A 20,129-nucleotide genomic window follows, 5' to 3' on the forward strand; every position below is an offset into this window, starting at 1 on the left:
TTAGAAGGATTACAATTTATGGGCTGCAAGTAACAAACGGATCTCAGTGTTTTTTTTATATCCAAATTTCATTGACTTTCAACACAGACAAACAAATCAGCAAAATCACGGCTAGTAGATAATCAGGTACATCATCAAACTCCATATGACTGCACCCCGTGAGGCGTACAACCACAGATAGAAAGCGAATGAAACTCTTACTCTTCAACAGCGCCCAGCAATTTACCCCACACCCTCCGATATTTCTTAGGGCATCCGCATGCCGCGTATAGAGCTTTCTCTTGTGTAGCGCACCAGTCCACACCCTTGCGCCACTGTCCCAGAGCTGGTGGGTCGGGACAATTCCATGCTGCCGCTATGTCGCGCTTGGCAACTATCATAGCTGTGTTAAAGAAGGTCTTATCGTTCCGGAACCCGTCTAGCCCATCCGTTATCTCCAATAGTGAGTGGCGTGGGTCGTGAGGAACTGTCCACCCAAAGACCTCCGTAAGTTCTTCTTCAATGGCTCTTCAAAAATTTGTCAGCTGGGGACAGAACCAGACCACGTGGAAAAAATCTGCTGGGGCCTGGCCGCACCTAGTGCATGACGCGTCAGAGCGTAGACTCGCTCGGTGAAGGCGTACCGGGGTGAGGTAAGTGGTGAGCAAATAATTGAATAAGTCTAAGTTTGGCGGAGGCAGCAATTGTTTTTGGCGCCATAAGTGCATCTCGCCAGTCCAGTTCGTCCAGGGGCCGAACCCAGTCTATCCATTGGTCTTTCAGTCTGTCCAGGGAGGTGGGAGGATTGTTAATTAAGGTGCGATATGTACGGGAAATGCCCCCCCCCGCCCAAATCCCCCAATAACGTCTGGGCCTTCGTGGGGTTGTAGTCCGGAAGCCGAGTGCCATCTGTGACGTGTGTGTGAAGGGCGTGTCTTAACTGTAAATATCTGTAGAATTGGGATGGGTGTAGGGAATAGCGGCGGCGCAGATCTTGGAAGGAAAGCATATGGCTCCCCGCCCAGACGTCCCCAAGCTGTGTTATACCTATGAGGTCCCAGGTTCTGAACCTGGGTAAACCGCTCACCTCCCAGAGTCAAGCCCTATGCCAGAGGGGGGTGCATTGGGTCAATTTGCTGGTCCAGCCGGTATGGCGCGGCGAAGCCCGCCAAGCCAGGAATACCGAGCGCGCAGCCGAATCGGGACGGACCCCCGTACAACATGGCTTGTACTTTAGAAAATCCCAGCTCACACAACTCGGTCGGGTCAGACCATCCCCTGTTGAACCAATCATGAACCACCAGCAAACGTGTGGCTATATAGTAGAGGCACAGGTGCGTCAGGCCCATGCCCCCATCAAAGTAAGGAATCCTGCATGTGGAGAGAGCCAGACGCGGCCTCCCGCCGCCCCCATAAAAGTTGGGTAAGTAGGCCATCCAACTCCTTAAACCGGGATCTGGGGAAACAGAACGGGGTGTTCTGGAGGACATAGAGGAACCTAGGGAGGATCAGCATTTTAAACAAGGCGACCCGGCCTAGAGCGTTCAAGGGCAATGTCTTCCATTTCTGAAGGTCTTCTTTAGTCTTTTTGACCAGTGGGGCCACATTGAGGGACCAGCCCAGTTCCGGGAGCATGGTGATCCATATTCCAAGATATTTAAAGGAATTACGTAGGATCGGAATATTGGACTGCAATCGCAACAATCCGGAATATTGGACTGCAATCGTAACAATCCCTTGACAGATGAAGTGGGACCAGTACTGATTTCCCGGGGTTCAGCCTAAGACCTGACGCTTGCCCAAACGCCTGCAACAACTGGAGACAGTGCGGCCCGAGGAAGCGGGCTCGGCCAGAAAGAGCAGGACGTCATCCGCATAAAGCGCAATCTTGTCCATGTCGGTATTCGGCCAATCCCATCCCTTAACACGGATCTCAGCCCGCACCAGTGCCCCCAGGGGTTCCATTGCCAGAGAAAACAACAGGGGTGAAAGGGGACAGCCCTGCTGCGTGCCCCTAGCAATGGGAAAGGCCTCGGACAGGACGCCGTTCACCAGCACCCTCGCCCACGGCTGCGCGTATGGCACCCGGACCAAAGCCCGGAACTGGGGCCCGAATCCCATCTCCGACAACACGTCTTGGAGATAGGCTCAATCCACCGAATCGAAAGCTTTTTTGAAATCTATAAGGAGGAGGGACAAATAAGGGGTGAGTACGTGCCGGTGGGGCAGAGCCAATTGCACCCTCCAGAGGCAATGATGGGTCGCGCGTGCGGGCATAATGCCACATTGGTCCGTTAGGCCAGGATAGCGGCATAAAGTTTGATCTCTTTATTGAGGAAGGATATGGGCCAGTAATCTGCGCAGTGATGGGAGGGGAGCTGGGTTTTCGGAAGGACCACGATAGTGGCAATGTCTGTCTCTGGCGGGAAGGAGCCCCGATCAAGGGCCTCCTGAAAAAGGCCAGCCAAGTGGGGCACTAGTATGTTGCGGTAAGCTGCGTAGTATTCGTGAGGAAGACCATCTGGTCCCGGAGTCTTACCCAGGGACGTAAGAGAAATGGCTTCCTCAATTTCTTTCCTAGAGATGGAGCGGTCCAGGTCTTTATGGGCTGCCTTCTCCAACTGGGGGAGACTGACGCGACTCCCACCAACGAGACCATGGAGCGATGATTCGGGAGTTTGTGCAGCATATAAGCGCCGATAGCAGCTAGCAAACACATATGCCATCGCTGAGGGGGCATTGTGTAGCGTTCCCTGTTTATCCACCACTCCCGGAATTATACGGTTCACCCTGGGAAAGGTGGCCAGCCTGTGCAAAATCGTGCATAGGGTCCCCGGGAGAGGTTACGGAGCCCTCGTTGGTGAGGAAGTATTATTCAAGCTCCTTCTCTATCGTCTTCTAGAAATCTTTGTCATGGAGGAACCACGCATTCATCCTCCACGTTTGGCGAGCTGAGGGAGGAGGAGCCCCTGTACTGAGGAGCACCGGGGAGTGGTCTGAAATTTCCCTGAGTAGGATACGAGTGTCTACAACTGTTGAGCAGTCAGGGGCAGGGAGAAAGATCATGTCTATGCGTGCCTGCGTGTGGTGGGCTGCGGAGGTTAGAGTAAAGCGAGATGCCCGCGGGTGCCACGTGCGCCACACATCACAGAGGCCCAATGACTCGGACCTCGGACCATGACCACAATTGTTTCGCTTGCGTGATGCAGACAGCAGAGGGAGGACCTGTTGTGTCTAGTGTTGGACTGGAAACCGCATTGAAATCACCGCCCACAACCATGACGCCTAGGGGGAGAGTGGCGAGGAGGGCGGACGTCTGTGTCAGTGTAGAGGTAAGCATAGAGGGAGGCGTATGTATGGAGACAATACCGTCACGTACGTGCCTTGAAGGTCGTGGATCACCCGGGATAGAACAAAGGGTAGGTTTCACCGCATGAGGATGGCCACCCCTCGGGAACCCCTGAAGAAGCTGGAGTGCCACACTCTGTCGTACCCATACCAGGCAAGAAAGGATACAGCAGTTACCCAAAAGGTGAGTCTCCTGGAGAAGGAAGATGTCAATGTGGAGGCGTTGCGCATAGCGCAGGACCGGGGTGCGCTTCAGCCTGTCCAGGAGACCGTTAACGTTCCAGGGCAGAAGAACGTGGAGGAAAGCCCCAGTCATGGTGTCGTCAGTCATGGTGGGTGGTGTCTGGGCCTAGGCCGCACCGCCCAATTGGGTTGTGTGAGTGTGAGCTGGGGCCGATATGTGTGTGGTTGTTCGCGTGCAATAAGAGATAGTACAATCTTTACAGATGAGGCATAAACCTGTCCGTGGGAGCTGAAGCAACAAAACAAATGAAAGAACAACAACTGGGGAAGAAATGGTCCCCAAACCTCCCCCCACCCTACACTGTCGACCCCCCATTTTAACTAAACCAAACTAAAATGTTTAGGTTTGGTAGCTTGGAGGACCCCACCAGAAGAACAGATAAGCATTGCATTGGCATGAAGCAATGTACATTTAAAATAGAAGCCCGTCAGAATCTGACGACCCCCCCAGTGAAGCGCTGCACACCATTGGAGGTAATTTGTCCAAAACTGAACACTTGGCTACTAGAGAGTGGGAGTGCGGGATAGGTCCGAGTCCACCTGGGCCTGTGGTAGGGACGATCCCAGTAAGTTTTCAGCAGATCGGGGCCTGCCGTGCGGTGAAGAGCTTGTTTGACTGGAGGAGTCTCTGCGGTCGGGAGCCGCCACACTGAGGGATCTGGATGTCGAAGCACATGACTGGCGCCCCTTACGAGACCTTCTGCGACGCCAGCGCTGGCGTCACGGCGATCTTGGCCCCATCGCTGCGACCCCGTGTGATTCGAGGCGCCCTCGTGTCGGGGGCGAAGGGTACTTCCTCTGTCAGCCATGTCCATGCCGCCTGGGGAGATTCAAAGAATTGTGTTTTGCCCTGAAAAATGACTCGAAGGCGTGCCAGAAATTGGAGTTGGTAGTGCAGGCCCAGGGTGCACAGCTTCTTCTTGACCTCCGTGTAGGAGCGCCGAAGGTCTTGGACTTTCCTGGTGTAGTCTGGGAATATCATAATGGCGTGGTTTTGGGACCTGAGGAGACCTCTCGCCCTGGCCGCCCGCAAGATGGCGTCATGGTCTTTGAAGTTGAGGACTTTCAGGATAATGGGGCGGGATGGGGCACCAGGAGGAGGCTTGGGCGCCAGGGACCTGTGGGCCCTCTCCACAACAAATCATGTAGACAGTGCATCATCTGACATCTATGACTTGAACCAATCTTCAACGAAGGTGGCCGTCTGTCCCGCTTCAACTCCCTCGGGAAACCCCACCAGACGGAGGTTGTTGCGACGTGCGCGGTTTTCCGCATCTTCGGCACGCCTGTGAAGCTCCCCGGTATGAGCACGAAGTTGGGCCACTTGATCTTTAAGTTGACAGATGTCGTCCTCGGCCATGGAGATGTGGGATTTAGCCCCCGTCAAGCATGCGGTGGTGTTGCGGACGTCCTGTCTGAAGAGGGACACATCCATCTTGTTTTCTCCAATCTTCCCCTCGACAGACGCTTGAGAAGTACTAATAGCCTGGAGGATGGTGGCCAGATCCGTGTCCTGTGGGGGGTTCCCCCCGCTGACCCCCCTGGACGCTCCAATTCGGAAGTAGTAAACCAGTCCATCTTGGTCTGTGTGGATGATTGTGTAGCCTTGGGGCTCCTGCTCCTCCCCATGGCCTGGGGCAGGTCCCAATGTCACTGCGGCCGCAGGAGTCCAGGGGGGATGAACGTTCGAAGTGGGAGAGGAGGCCAGGGACCGGCAGATGTGTGGGAAGTCTACGAGCTACTCGGGGGGCTCGCCAGGTGGAAGTGTTCTGGTGTCCACCACGGGAACTCGGGTGACCAGCCGGCCCGAGAGGTACCTGCTCAACAATCGGTCAGAGGACGCCCCTCCGTCGATACTACAGACTGCATTCAGACCTCAGGGAGCCAGTGAGAGGAGGGCCAGTGCAGCATATCCAGCTGCCGCAGCCCTGGGGCAGTCTCAGTTTAGGAGGGGGGGACCTTCCGGGGCCATGCCCCACTCACACCGCTGCCGGTGACCTGCCGCAGAAAAGGGAAAGGCCCCGGCCCCTCCTATGCAATAGGCCTCATTCCAGTTCCCAGAGCCCCAGGGTCCACATGCAGTGTTGGGGGGGTGCGATACGCCGCACCAAGCCTAGCCCGGGGGGGGCACGCCCGTGGTTTCAGGATGGTGGTCGCTGGCGCAATCAGCCTTTAGGGCCAGCCGCACTCCCACAGCGGGCCGCGACGTGCGCACCCCCGCTCCTCACCCAACGGGAGGGACGGGAAACACCAGGGCCCACCAGATCCAGAGGCCCCCACCTCTCAGCGAGTCATAAATGCTAGGTCCGCAGTTCCAGGCCCAGAGGGGGAGGGGGGGACATGCGTCTCCCACGCGCACCGCTGCCCAGGCTGGCAGCCGAACACCTCCGCGCCCCGGGGGTTGAGAGCATCTATAGACTCAGCAGGGGGATCTGTGCGCCACCTTTGGTCTAAGAATGATGGTCGCTGGTGCAATCAGCCTTCAGGGCCAGCTGCACTCCCACAGTGGGCCGCGATGTGTGCACCCCCGCTCCTCACCCAACGGGAGCAGCGGGAATCGCCAGGGCCCACCAGATCCAGAGGCCGCCACCTCTCAGCGAGTCATAAATGCTAGGCCCGCAGTTCCAGGCCCGGAGGGGAGGGGGGCACACGTCTCCCGCGTGCACCACTGCCCGGGCTGACAGCCAAACCCCTCTGCACCCCAGGGGTCGAGAGCACCTGTGGACTCAGAAGGGGAATCTGTGCACCACTTCAGGCCGCCCGCCGAGACACGAGGCAGAGCCGGCAGCGGGGATGGACAGATAGAGCACCTCGCCAGACCGGGAGAAAGGGCGGGGGGGAGAACGCGCTCTCCCGCCCTGCTGCCCGAGCCGACAGCCGATCCCAGCCCCACTCACCGCCGGAATTTGCAGCTGCTGCCCGCAGTTTGGGGCCAAACCGCGATCGCGATCTCGTCAACGCTTACACCCGCTCCACAGGCGATCGGATCCCCGGAGTTCCTCAGGGTCACCTCAGCTATCCCACAAGCCGTCACCGTCACCAAGGTCAGGGTGGCAGCGGCGTCCCGACCGCCACACCTGTAGAGCTCCGGCCCGCTCCAGGACACAATGGGCGCCACTGTAGGATGAGCAGGCGGCCACAGGCCGTAGGCCACCGCCGCCTCCACGGGCTCCGCACCAAAACGCCGGACCCAGGAGGATGATGCCACTGTGTCAGGGACTCCTCAGATGCAGGTAGGACGCTCGGATGATTGCCGATATGGGCCGGATTCAAGGCGGATGACAGAGGGGTCCGGAGCACTCTTAGAGAGCGACCGCCATCTTGACGCCTCAATCCATGCCCCCGGATCTCAGTGTTAAAAGCAGTAACTCACTCACTTGGCTACATAAAATAAAATCTGGCATCTGCATATTACATGATGTGCTTTGCAGGAGACATATTAACCCTCTATGTTACTTTGATTCAAAACAGAGATCTCTCCAGCAAATGCGCTAACCTCAGAAGTTATCTTCCCATTATTATTATTATTTCCTTAGATTTTCTGGGCACACAAAGGTCTCTACAGCAGGTGCTTTAACCCCATAAGCTATCCAAATGCAGACTTTGAAAACAATTGAGCAGAATGGATTTAATGCCATGTTTATCCTTGTTGCCAATGTCTTTGTCGCCGAGTTAAAAAAAAAAATGTAAAAATTGAGGTCCAGATTTTGTGTCAAGGTTGCATCCCTTTTTGGGAAAATCCCTGCTGCAAAATGTAATTTGTTAAATCTTGTAATGCACTCAAACGTACTCATGATAGACCTGCTAAACATATGTTTGTGGTCTTAAGATCTGCAGTCACTTCTTGTGATGTCATTTACTGTGAGGTCATGGGTTGTGATGCCATTTCCGTGATGCCACGCACCATGATGTCACTTGCATACTGCATAACTTGGTCAGTCCGCCCTCTTCTTTTTTAGGTCTCGCAGACCTAGCGCTGGAGCGCGCATGCCCTCCTCGCTCTGCGAGGCTTATAGTGATTAAGGAGATATCCGAAGTGGGCTTGAAGCCCCGCCCATAATTTTCATTGGGTCACGTCAGCGTTTATGCTAAATGCTGGCTTCCCATTAAAAATTAGGCGATTAGGTTACCACCCTGTCTCCTTGTTGGCTGGCCCACCTGGACTGGATTGTTTTCTTGCAGCGTGTCAGGGGGTTCCTGTCCGCCACGGGCCCGGAGAAGACTTTAACTCCTATTCCTTTCCGCCCCGAATGCAGGACGGCCACAGTCCCTTTAATGCTGCTCGGACCTTCCCAGAGGTGGGAACTCCGCCGGTGATGTCATCGTCCGTCCTCCAATCAGGAGCCAAGGAGGAGTTAATATCGCGGTTCCTGGAAGAGGGTGGCGCTTCCCTGAATGCCGGAGTGGGAGTGGAGAAGGAGTCGTCCAGTGTGGATACGGAGGCGTTCGGGACCAAGGAGACGGAAGATTTGGAAGTTTGCAGCCCCAGGAACAGAGAAAGCCAGGAGGCCAGCGAGACCACGAGCCGCCCGCCACGCTTCTGGAGAAGTGTGGCTACACAAGGTACAGGCACGAATAAGGGGACTCGTATTTGCACGGGGAGGGAATAGGTAGGGGTGGTTGAGGGAGGTCACGGGGCTGTGTGTGTAATTAGTGTCAAAGTCGCCAACCTCCCCTTTCGAGCACACACAAGAGCGCCTATGTTCGTATATTGACGTGTTCTGGTGGCAGTCCCTGGTGATCCCCTCACTCCCCGCCCCCCTTCTTCCAGACCCGAAACTCCGGTGCAAGTAGTAACCCAGGGTTTTTTCCTTTCTCTTCTTTTGAGTGCCTTTGCGTACCCCTGACGACAAAGGACCTGAAAAGGCCAGGACCGGTGAAGAAAGACTTTCATGAGCTACCCTACCACCAGCTCTGCTGTCTCGAGACGAAGACGTTTCTTGTGTTTTTTTTGGATCACTGCTATTCTGAATAAAAAAGCAGCCCCTTTCGAAACATACCCGAGTGCTGGTTCTTCTCTTATACGGCCCCCCCTCTCTCATTCATCACAAGTGGCGAGCCAGATAGGAGCGTTATATAAGGAAGAACCGACATCTGATACAAGATGGAAACCCTCATTCAGCAAATGAAGGAGGGTCAGGACAAACTCGAATGGGCAATAGGACAAACAGCTACCCAGACCAAAGCAGACCGCACAGCCTTCACTGCTGCTATACAAACTCAATCGGAAAACTTACTGAAGTTAGCTGAGGGCCAAAACCAGCTCATGGCGGTTCTGGGACAAGGGAGAACAAACGACCCTCCCCCAGGAACGGTCGTCCCTCTTCAGAAGTTCACGCCCGGGGATGATCCTTTGGCTTTTTTTTTTTATTTCGAAAGGGCCGCTAGGGCCAGTGCTTGGCCCGGTGACAGATGGCCTTTTTACCTCGCCCCTCTTTTAACGGGTGAGGCTCAAGTCGCATACCAGATGGTCAATAAAGATGGCATCACTGTCTATGCTGTAGTGAAACAGTACATCCTAGACCGTCTGGGTGTTGGCGAAGAGACCCATAGACTGAAATTCCAACAGGAACGTGGAACCCCAGGAGACCTTCCCAAGACTCTCTTTTACAAGTTAAAAGCAGCAGCTGACTTGTGGCTCAAACCACAAGAAGGGAACATGGAAGAAGTGATGAATAAAATGTATCTCGCACAATTTTTGGAGGCTCTGCCCTATGGGACCCAACGGTGGCTAAAGCAACATGCAGGGTTAACCCTCGAAAATGCAATTGAAATGGTCACTTCATATGCCCGTGCCCAAGGATGACCCCCCATAAAAGAACCAGAGAAAATCAACAAAACTATCCCTGGAAAGTCAGATAAGAAATACCCAAAGATACCAATAGAACCTCCACGACCACGTCTACCTAGATCTGACTTGCCGCCCACTCCAGGTCCCCAATGTTATGACTGTGGCTAGTGGGGTCATATAGCGCGGTATTGCCGGAAAAAAAGAGATAAGGAAGAGGAACCTATGGATGTGAGCTACGCCCCGCATTCTCTTCTATATGCCCAGGAAACGGGTCCAGTATTCTATGTGAGTGTTATCATTCATGGGAGGGAGGTTCGAGCTTTACTTGATTCTGGTTGCAGACATTCGGTAGTAAGGCAGGAATTAGTTCCCCCCTCCTGCATTATGCCAGGGAAAACTGTTCACATTAGGTGCGTCGATGGGGACGTTAGGGAATATCCGTTAGCTACGATCAGCCTCTGTACTGCCTCAGGGACTAGGACAGAAGTAGTGGTTGGGGTTTTGGCTACACTTCCTGAACCGGTGATAATTGGAACCGATAATCTGGGTTTTATCACCCTCATGTCTGATGCCATACACAACACACACCATGAAAATCTCCTTATTTCTGAACCATGGGCTAGGGATACACATTTCAGAACAGCACAACTAAACAATGCCTCTCTCACCAACACCTGGCAAGTAGCTCACTCAGATCAGGACCCTTCAATAAGAACCTATCCCACCTTTATCGAAACAAATGGGTTGTTGTATAGGCTGGCCAAACCCGACGCGGTTCCCCAGCTCCTAGTACCCGCAGATTTCAGAGACCAGATATTGTTTTTCGCACACGCACATTTACTAGCAGGACACTCAGGCACAGAAAAGACAGGGCAGGCTATTTTGCATCACTTCTTTTGGCCGGGGGTATATGCACAAATTCAGCGCTATTGCCAAGAATGTCACATCTGTCAGCGGTGAAACCCCTATGTTCCCCCTGCTGTACCCCTGAACCCTCTACCTATCATAGGTAAACCATTCGATAGGTTGGGGATGGACCTGATAGGCCCTTTGCCTAAGTCTGCTAGGGGTCACCAGTATGCCTTAGTCTTAGTGGATTATGCCACTCGCTACCCCGAGGCCTTTCCCCTCCAGGCAGCTACCTCATCCGCCATTGCCCAAAAACTCTCAAGGATGGGTTTTCCTCGCGAAATCATTACAGATCAAGGAACGCCTTTTGTTTTTCGCGTTTAATTACACAGATCTGTAAACAACTTCGTATCACTCACATTCAAACATCGGTCTACCATCCCCAGACAGATGGACTGGTCGAGCGATACAATGGAAGCTTAAAGCTCACCTTGAAGAAACTTCTATCTGGGGACAGTAGAAACTGGGATCAGTTATTACCCTTGGCTCTTTTTGTCCTTCGCAGCCAAAAACAATCCAGTTTAGGCGCATCCCCTTTTGAGTTGCTATTTGGACGGAGTCCAAGAACTCTCTTGGAAATAACCAAAGATAGTTGGGAAAGGGAAGGAGCACACGAGGCAGAAGCCTTACTGGACTACACCCGACAACTACAAACCAGGCTTCATAAGCTTAGAACCAGGGCCCATGATCAGCTGGCCATAGCCCAGACCAAACAAAAAACGTTTTATGACAAGGGCAAGAAATGGAGGGAACTTGACGTTGGTGATTGGGCTTTGGTCCTGTTGCCTACATCCCCTCATAAACTGAAAAAAGAATGGCAAGGCCCTTTTAAAATTCTTAAAAAGATCGGTAGAACCACGTATCTCCTACAAGTAAAGGGTACCAAGACACAAATGTACCACATAAACTTGTTAATGAAGTGGCTGGGAAAAGCTCCCCAAGCGGTTCATACCCTTACAACTACCACCCACACCGTTTATGACACTCCCATCAATCCAGATTTACCAGAAGTACAACGAGAAGAAATTCTGTCTCTTCTTCTCCGTTACACTGACGTTTTCTCAGACCAACCGGGGAAAACACACATAGCAGTGCATTCCATTCCCACTCCTCCCGGGACAGTGGTTAAACAAAAGCCCTACCGTGTCCCCGAAGCCAGAAGACGTGCCTTCCAAGATGAGATCAACCAAATGCTGCGCTCTGGGGTGATAGTACCCTCACACGGTAATTGGTGTTCCCTAGTGGTACTTGTTCCAAAACCGGATGGCAGTATTCGGTTTTGTATCGATTTTAGAGCAGTCAATAGGGTGTCCAAACAAGATGCTTACCCACTCCCTCGGGTGGACGAACTGCTAGAACGCCTTGGTGACGCTCGTTATATCACCCATATAGACCTCACCAAGGGGTATTGGCAGATTCCCCTAAACCCTGCAGACCAAGAGAAAACAGCCTTCTCTACAACCTGTGGTCATTATCATTTCACTGTTCTCCCGTTCGGATTGCACGGCGCTTCGGCGACCTTCCAAAGGGCTATGGATACTGTATTGTCATCCCACCACCAATATTCTTCCGCTTACTTGGACGATATTGTCGTTTTCAGTAAGACGTGGGAAGAACATACAAAACATCTTGAGAATGTACTCACTAGTCTGAGAACTACAGGGTTCCACATAAACGCCAAAAAGACTAGGATCGCCTTAAGGAAGGTGAAATATCTAGGATATGTCTTAGGTAATGGAATGATAGAACCTCAAGCAGAGAAAGTTAAGGCTATCCTAGAAGACCCCTATCCTAAGACCAAAAAGGATCTGAGAGCGTTCTTGGGCCTTGAGGGAAACTATAGGAGGTTTATCGCTCAATTTCCCGATATGGCCGGACCACTCACTGATCTATTGAAAAAAACGCAATCTTCTCCCAGGCTACCAGCCCCCACTCCCAAAGAAACCAAGGCTTTTCAGGCTCTAAAAGCTGTCCTCACTACCGCACCAGTATTGATCTACCTGGACTTCCAAAAACCCTTCATCCTCCAGACGGATGCCTCGGGCGTAGGTATTGGGGCGGTTCTTTCGCAGGAAGACGCAGAGGGGCTGGAAAGACCGGTTCTTTACATCAGCCGTAAACTGTTCCCTCGAGAAGTTGCCTACTCCACTATCGAGAAAGAATGTCTGGCGGTCCGTTGGGGTGTGGACAAGCTCAGATACTATCTCGAGGGAAGACCCTTTATTTTGTATACGGACCATGCCCCACTGACCTGGCTTCAAAGGAATCGTGGTCACAATGATCGCATTCTCAGGTGGTTTTTCACTCTTCAACCTTTTAAGATTGAGGTTCGTCATCGAAAAGGCCTGGAACAAGGGAATGCTGACTTTTAGTCCCGGTTTCCTCTTTCCCCCAACCGGGGAAATCCCGTGGGAGGGATGTGTCAGAGGGTTCCTGTCCGCCACGGGCCGGGAGAAGACTTTAACCTCTATTCCTTTCCGCCCGGGATGCAGGACGGCCACGGTCCCTTTAATGCTGCTTGGACCTTCCCAGAGGTGGGAACTCCGCCGGTGATGTCATTGTCCGTCCTCCAATCAGGAGCCAAGGAGGAGTTAATATCGCGGTTCCTAAAGAGGATGGCGCTTCCATGAATGCCGGAGCGGGAGTGGAGAAGGAGTCGTCCAGTGTGGATACGGAGGCGTTCGGGACCAAGGAGACGGAAGATTTGGAAGCCGCGCAGCCCCAGGAACAGAGAAAGCCAGGAGGCCAACGAGACCACGAGCCGCCCCGCCACGCTTCTGGAGAAGTGTGGCTACACAAGGTACGGGCACGAATAAGGGGACTCGTATTTGCAAGGGGAGGGAATGGGTAGGGGTGGTTGAGGGAGGTCACGGGACGGGGCTGTGTGTGTAATTAGTGTCAAAGTCGCCAACCTCCCCCTTCGAGCACACACAAGAGCGCCTATGTTCGTATATTGACGTGTTGTGGTGGCAGTCCCTGGTGATCCCCTTACTCCCCGCCCCCCTTCTTCCAGACCCGAAACTCCGGTGCGAGTAGTAACCCAGGGTTTTTTCCTTTCTCTTCTTTTGAGTGCCTTTGCGGACCCCTGACGACAAAGGACCTGAAAAGGCCAGGACTGGTGAAGAAACACTTTCATGAGCTACCCTACCACCAGCTCTGCTGTCTCGAGACGAAAACGTTTCTTGGTTTTGTTTTGGATCACTGATACTCTGAATAAAAGAGCAGCCCCTTTCGAAACATACCCGAGTGCTGGTCCTTCTCTTATACGCCCCCCCCTCTCTCATTCATCACACAGCGTTACATGGTGGGCTTCATCTGGTGAACGAGCACTCTTTTTAAAATGTACACTGATGGGGACAATGGCGGCTGCAGCGCTATCGGACACTGCGCTTTAAACTTTAAGACTGAGCTTGGTGCCCGCTTCAGGGACACCGCGCTCAGTGTATTTATTTATTTTTTTAAACTGTAAGACTGAGTGCTGCACCCGTTTCTGGGACACCGTGCTCGATTTATTTACTTATTTCTTTTGTTTTCATTTGGCCTTGCTAACAACATCTTGCTGATGCTATCCAACATAGCCAAACAGCATTGGCGAATCCGTTAATCAGCATTTTGGCCTCTTTGCCAATGCTTGTGATGCTACTGTGCTGTTATAGTCAATTAGTTGCATCTTAATGTGGATTTTGTTGTGCTGTTGTATTGTTATACATATGCAATTGTGCAATGAGCTAAGCTGGAGTACAGCAGAAGTGCATGTGTGCAGTAAAATTGTAGTTGTTCTTTGTGCAGTAAAATTGTAGTTGTTCTTTGTGCTGCAGCACAACAGTGGTTATACATTAGTGTTTGATCGCAGCAGGTGTTGTGCGATAGTGCAGTGGGTGTACAGTTCTGTTGAAGAACATTCATGTTTGGGCCTTGGTGTTGTAACACTGGGAATTGCTTGCCTTCATCTGTAATGCATCAGTGCATACGTAGTTGCGATGGAGCACAACAGTAAGAGTGTCGCGATGCTGTCATACAGCAATGGTTGTGCAAATGTGCCATAATCGTGGAGAGTTGCTCAGCTGTGTGTGTAACAAAGGAAATATATCTTGATAGCTGAGCTGCGGTGGGTAGTGCAGTTGTGCTGTATTCTCGCGAAGTTGTTTTGCTGTCCTTTGATCCATCAGTGGATGCGTATCAGTGGATGTTTGGCTCTTCTGTGGTGCAGCAGTGGTTGCACCAGAGTGGGTGTTTGGGTGTTCGGTGGTGCAGCAGTGGTTGCGCATGAGTGGGTGTTTGGCTGTTCTGTGGTGCAGCAGTGGTTGTGCATGAGAGGGTGTTTGGCTATTCTGTGGCACATTGCACGTGCAGCGAGAGTCCTCATGTAGGGGGTTTCGGCCCACGGCATTGGCTTTTGCGTGCGTCTTTTTATCAAAGACAGCACGCAGTTGGTCAAAGACGGGCGCATTGCTCCGCCCATGGCTTATTAGTGTCGGTTACCCGCACCGCTGCCATGTGGTTTCAATATTCGTGCCCAGACACGGGTTCGACAATTGAAACCACATGTCTCGCTGTGGCGCGAGCGCGCACACCACTCGCGGGTTTGTTTGTTTTGGATCCATTTCACAGGGAAGCACCTAAATGAAAGAAGGAAAGCGAGGTGGGCTGCTTGTTTGTATTACTGCAACCAACTTCTTACACTCATTGCATCTAGTTTGCATCTTTTGCTTGATGGGATTCTTTGAATGTATTCAGACTTTTTTTTTCAACTTTATTTCTTTGTCAGTCAGTAGTTTCATCAGCTTCCTGCCCCCTCAAACTTCCTACGGCTCCATCAGGAGCTTGGCAACGGGCGAATGTCTCCTGTGCTGCGCCGGCAGTTTGTTGCTCGTTACATTCTTGCCTCTGCCTTGAAACTAATTATCTATTGTTCCTAAATGTCCGAGATGCTTCTGTTAATGCTTTTTTCCCCTTTTGTAGTGCATGTGTTTGTTTAGCATGAACTCAACTGAAGGTAAACAAACTCGACTGAAGGTAACAAAACGCTTTACTTTACCTTATCAGATGTATTTAAGATGGACCGGGACTAGAACTGTGCTCTACGCACGGACATTCTCTACATTCATCATGCATGCACCCTGTCTCCCTGCTATTTAGACTTCTTCCCGGGAGTTGCTTATTGTTGTGGATTGTCACAGGGTAAATATCGAGCGCCCCCAGCAGTATGTTATATTTGGTATGCCCTTGTCTCTGGCGCTCTAGCGGTGTCATTGCCTGATACTGACCTAAAAACACTGCAGGTTTTCTTCAACCACATGATCTGCGGCACCATCAGAGTTCCCTGGCTGGGGTCTGTTACCAGCGTATTATAAACTATGTGGCTGGAAGACCTGTCTGTAACGATGCGTGTAGTGTAGTGTAGTGGAAGCTGATGCTTTGTTATTTAAATCAGGCGGCGTAGCCACGGTCAAATAAATAAGGTAGCTGGGAGCTCTGTTGGTTTCAATGCGGGCCACAGAAAGCACAGTGGGTGCCAGGGCTGCGTCATATGTGACATATAGTGTTCTGATGCCTTCCAATAGTGTATATCTGAAACTATCTTCACATATTGAGACACACTACTTCATCCTAACCATCTGGTCATGGAATGGGTAGTTTTAGAGCAGCTCTTGGTGAATCTGGAGCATATGCAGAGCTTTAAGTGGGATGAAAAAACAGGGGATCTCTCCTGGGGACATGCCCGATGTAATTAAGGGCTTGGTTTAAAACACATAAGCTATCAATCTTTGCTTAGCACTGTGTGCTGCCCAAATGGTACTGTGCTTCTTCTGTCATTGCATCCATATATATGATACAAGTAACATTACACCAACAGGCCAGGACGATTGGCTTTGTCAATGGTTTTTAGTTGCATAAGATAAAAAAACATCATATATAGAACATTGAAAATGCTTCAGGTCTGAAATGAGGAGATTATGAAAGACCTACAAGGAGTCTCTTCTAAGTTACACCACAGGCAAACTTGCCAAACAGGTGGGTTTTTTTTGTAAAATCGCCCCATGCGGCGCTTTTACATTAATGGCGGCCACGCCCCTTTCTTTAGACGCGGCTTAGCTAATAAAAGGGGCGTAGCCGACATTAACATGAAAGCGCGGCATGGACGCTTTACAAAAGTTACATTTGCAATGGAACAGGTCCCAGTTTAAGCTATTGGCACTGCCATTTACAATGCCAATAGCTCAAACTCTTGTTTGAATGCGAGACCGAGTGGAGGTGAATCTAAATAACATAGAGCTTTTTAATTCAGATGTCAACACGTCCGTATTTAATGATGAAATGCCTATAGCTAATCATGATAGGGATAGGGTAACTTGCTATATTGCTAGCTGGAATATTGCAGGGTTGACAGCCAAGGTGGAAATGCTGGGATGGAAGGATTTTATTGATTTATTTGACATCATCTGCCTACAAGAAACCTGGTGTAAAAACTTCAAGGGCAGTGATGGCTATGTATCCTATGAGCTCCCTGCCTTGGCTTCACCACATGGCAGATCTAAAGGAGGGCTGCTAGTTTTGATCTCTGTTAAATTACCAGTTCTAGTAAAAAAGTATGTAAAAGTGGGGGTCCACTCACAAATCCTATGGCTATCACAAGAAGCGGGTAGAAATATACTTTTGATTAATTTCTACAACAATATATTTGATGGCACTAGGCACTTAGCCATTAACGATTTGGAAAAAGCTGTGTGTAATTTTGTGGAAAATTTTAATGGTCTTTTTGAGTTTATTTTTGTGGGGGATTTTAATGTTTCAGTTTGCCCCTTGTCATCCCAGAAGTTATGTGGTGTGTATAATCATTCAGGGGAGGCTGAGGTACATTTCCCTCATCATATGTATGGTGAAACCCTGAATAACTTTCTGATAGATCATGACATGGAAATCATAGAAAATGCTACGAATGATCTAGGAGAAAGTATACCGACTTTCAAAGGGAGGGGGGCTAACACGGTTATTGATTTTATATGCATGTCTTCCAATCTAATCCCCATGTGCTCTGAGCCCAAGGTGGTTGATGTAATGCTTAGTGATCACAATTGTTTAATTACTGAAACCAAATTTTGGAAACCTGCCACCACAACCAACTTGGGAACTGTAGTTAACATCGAACCCCACAGGATAAATGGAGTCAGGTTAAGGTGGAAAGGAGAAAAAGCCGCAGTAACATCAGATTCCATCATCAATAGTTGTTTGACGGAAATTTCGGCTATTCTAGAACAGGACTAAATTGCGGTTGTCAATATTGTTCATTTTGATAGAATTAACTCAACTATCAATAAGAAGTTTACAAAAGAGGTAGGGCACAAGATTAAACAAAATAGGGGGTGGTTTGACCATGCCTGTTCTAATGCCCGGAGTAATCTTAAAGAAGCCCTAGCAGCTAAACCAAGGGACAAGAGTCTAGTGATTCAACTCAGGCAGGATTTTAAATATGTCCTTAAATGCAGAAAGGCTGAATTGCAGCAGGAAGCATGGGACAAGTTAAGCCAAGCAGCAGAACTAAGGGACTGTACGTTGTTTTGGTCCACGGTCAATAGCCCATTACTCAAGGACAAGAAGGTGCCAGAGCTCACATCTAATGTGAGTATGGAGTCATGGATTCAACATTTCTCTAATATATTTGACTCCGGAAAAAGATTAGCTCCCGTTGAAAAAGGCTGGCCTATCGCTGCCTTAAACATCACTTTAGACGAGGTTATGGCTAGCATAAGAGCCAGTAAGGGAGGGAAGGCCCAAGGACCCGATGGGGTACCCATAGATGTTTATAAGACCGCCCCTGAGATCTGGGGCCCACTGCTGGTTAAGATTTTTAATACAGCTGTCAGTTCTAAAATACCATCTACCTGGGTAGAATCAATAATTATCCCTATCTATAAGAAAGGAGACCGGTGCGATGCGAAAAATTATCGTCCAATATCCCTATTGGACTCATCGGTTAAAGTTATGAGCCGGGTCCCTTTAGTCAGATTAGAGGAATGGGCAGAGACTAATGAGATATTAACTAACAGTCAGTTTGGGTTCAGAAAAGGACGTGGCACAATAGAACAGTGTCTGAATTTAGAACTCTTGGTCGGGAAATATACCCAGGCTAAGAAAGGGTCTCTATATCTTTGCTTTGCTGATCTAAGCAGTGCTTTCGATATGGTAGACCATGCCATATTGTGGGCTAAACTGATTGAAATGGGAGCTCCCGACGGTATAGTTTATTTTTTGGCCCGCCTATATGAAAAACTTAGTACCAGTGTCCGGTTTGGACCTAATGGGGAATGCACGAGTAAATTTAGAATCGGGAGAGGAATCAGGCAGGGGTGTGTTTTAGCACCCCTACTTTTCACACTCTTCATAAATGAGGTGGATTCTGTCCTGAAGACAGTTACGGCGGACGTACCTAGAGTTAACAACCTTAACATCCCTGTGTTACTCTATGCGGACGACGCTGTGCTACTGTCCAGGACCCCCCTGGGTCTCCAACGTCTGATGGATAAGTTTGTGCATTTCATCAAAAACAGGAAGCTGGTGATTAATAGGTCAAAAACCTATGTGATGGAGTGTGGGCCAGGCCGAGCTAAACCGAAAGTTAACTCTCATTATTATATCGAAGGCGAACAGGTCCAAAAAGTTGACAATTTCTGCTATCTAGGTATTAATTTTTCTAAAAATGGTAGCTGGGATATTGAACATAAAGCAGTAAAAACTAAGATGACTAGGAGCGCCAATGGGGTTTTTGTATTTGCCAAGAAGCTGGGGAATAGACGCATCATGGACATGTTAAAAAATTTTCAGTCCAGATGCTTATCTGCTGCACTGTATGGGGCAGGAGTTTGGGGTGTGACATCAGCCGGGTGCCTCCAGGTGGAGGAGAATAACTTCTTGAAAAGGCTGCTGTGCTTACCCAAATCTACCTCCAACATCTTGGTTCATAAGGAAACAGGGATTCATTTTTTGAATGATCTAATTATGTTAAGACCCCTATTATTGTGGCGCTCTGTTTGGCTGAACGAAGGTACCTCATTGAATAGAGCTATTATTGAGGATTGCCTTTCTTTGGACCAGCACCTGATGATCCCTTGGATCAAATACAATATTGATAATTTCCAAAATGTTTTAGGAATAAATGTGATTGATGATCGGTATTGTGCCTCTGATATCTCCAAGTCAAATCTGAAAACTATATTTCTGAACTTTTGTACGGAGAAGCGTGCTTTGGAAGAATCAAATCTATCTACCTGTAAGCTGTACAATAGCATGAATGAGTTTATTGGATTTCATCCATATTTGACACAGGTGACCAGAGCCTCGCACCAGTTTGTGCTAACCAGATTGAGGATGGGAACTGTACATTATCTGGTTGCATGCCCAAATGTAAAAATATGCCCTACTGGTCCCTGTGCTTGTGATAATAACACAGAACAGCGCACTTTGCACTTTCTTCTGTCTTGCCAACTGTATAGCGAATAACGGAAAATCTTCCTTAAGCCCATCTTAAAAAGATTTGGAGTAAGAACAATTACTGACTCGATGAAACTGCTTTTTAATTTGAATCATCCGGACATTTGCTTTTTTACGGCAACTTTTCTACTTAAGGCCATAAGTGCTAGGAAAAGCATGTGTTTTTAACTATTTTAATTATTTATTCCATCCCGCACTGGATAACAAATGTATTATGTGTCTTTGTTATTTTTATTTTTAATTATGAAATGTTTGCATATGAAATCATTTGTGCTTTTATGGACATGTTTTTTATGTTCCGAATAAAGCTTTATGAAACTGAATGCGAGACCTATTGCATTGCAAATGCTTGTTATTTATGTTTTGTTTT

This window comes from Lissotriton helveticus, chromosome 1_1 (genome assembly GCF_964261635.1).
Source record: "Lissotriton helveticus chromosome 1_1, aLisHel1.1, whole genome shotgun sequence".
NCBI lineage: Eukaryota > Metazoa > Chordata > Amphibia > Caudata > Salamandridae > Lissotriton > Lissotriton helveticus.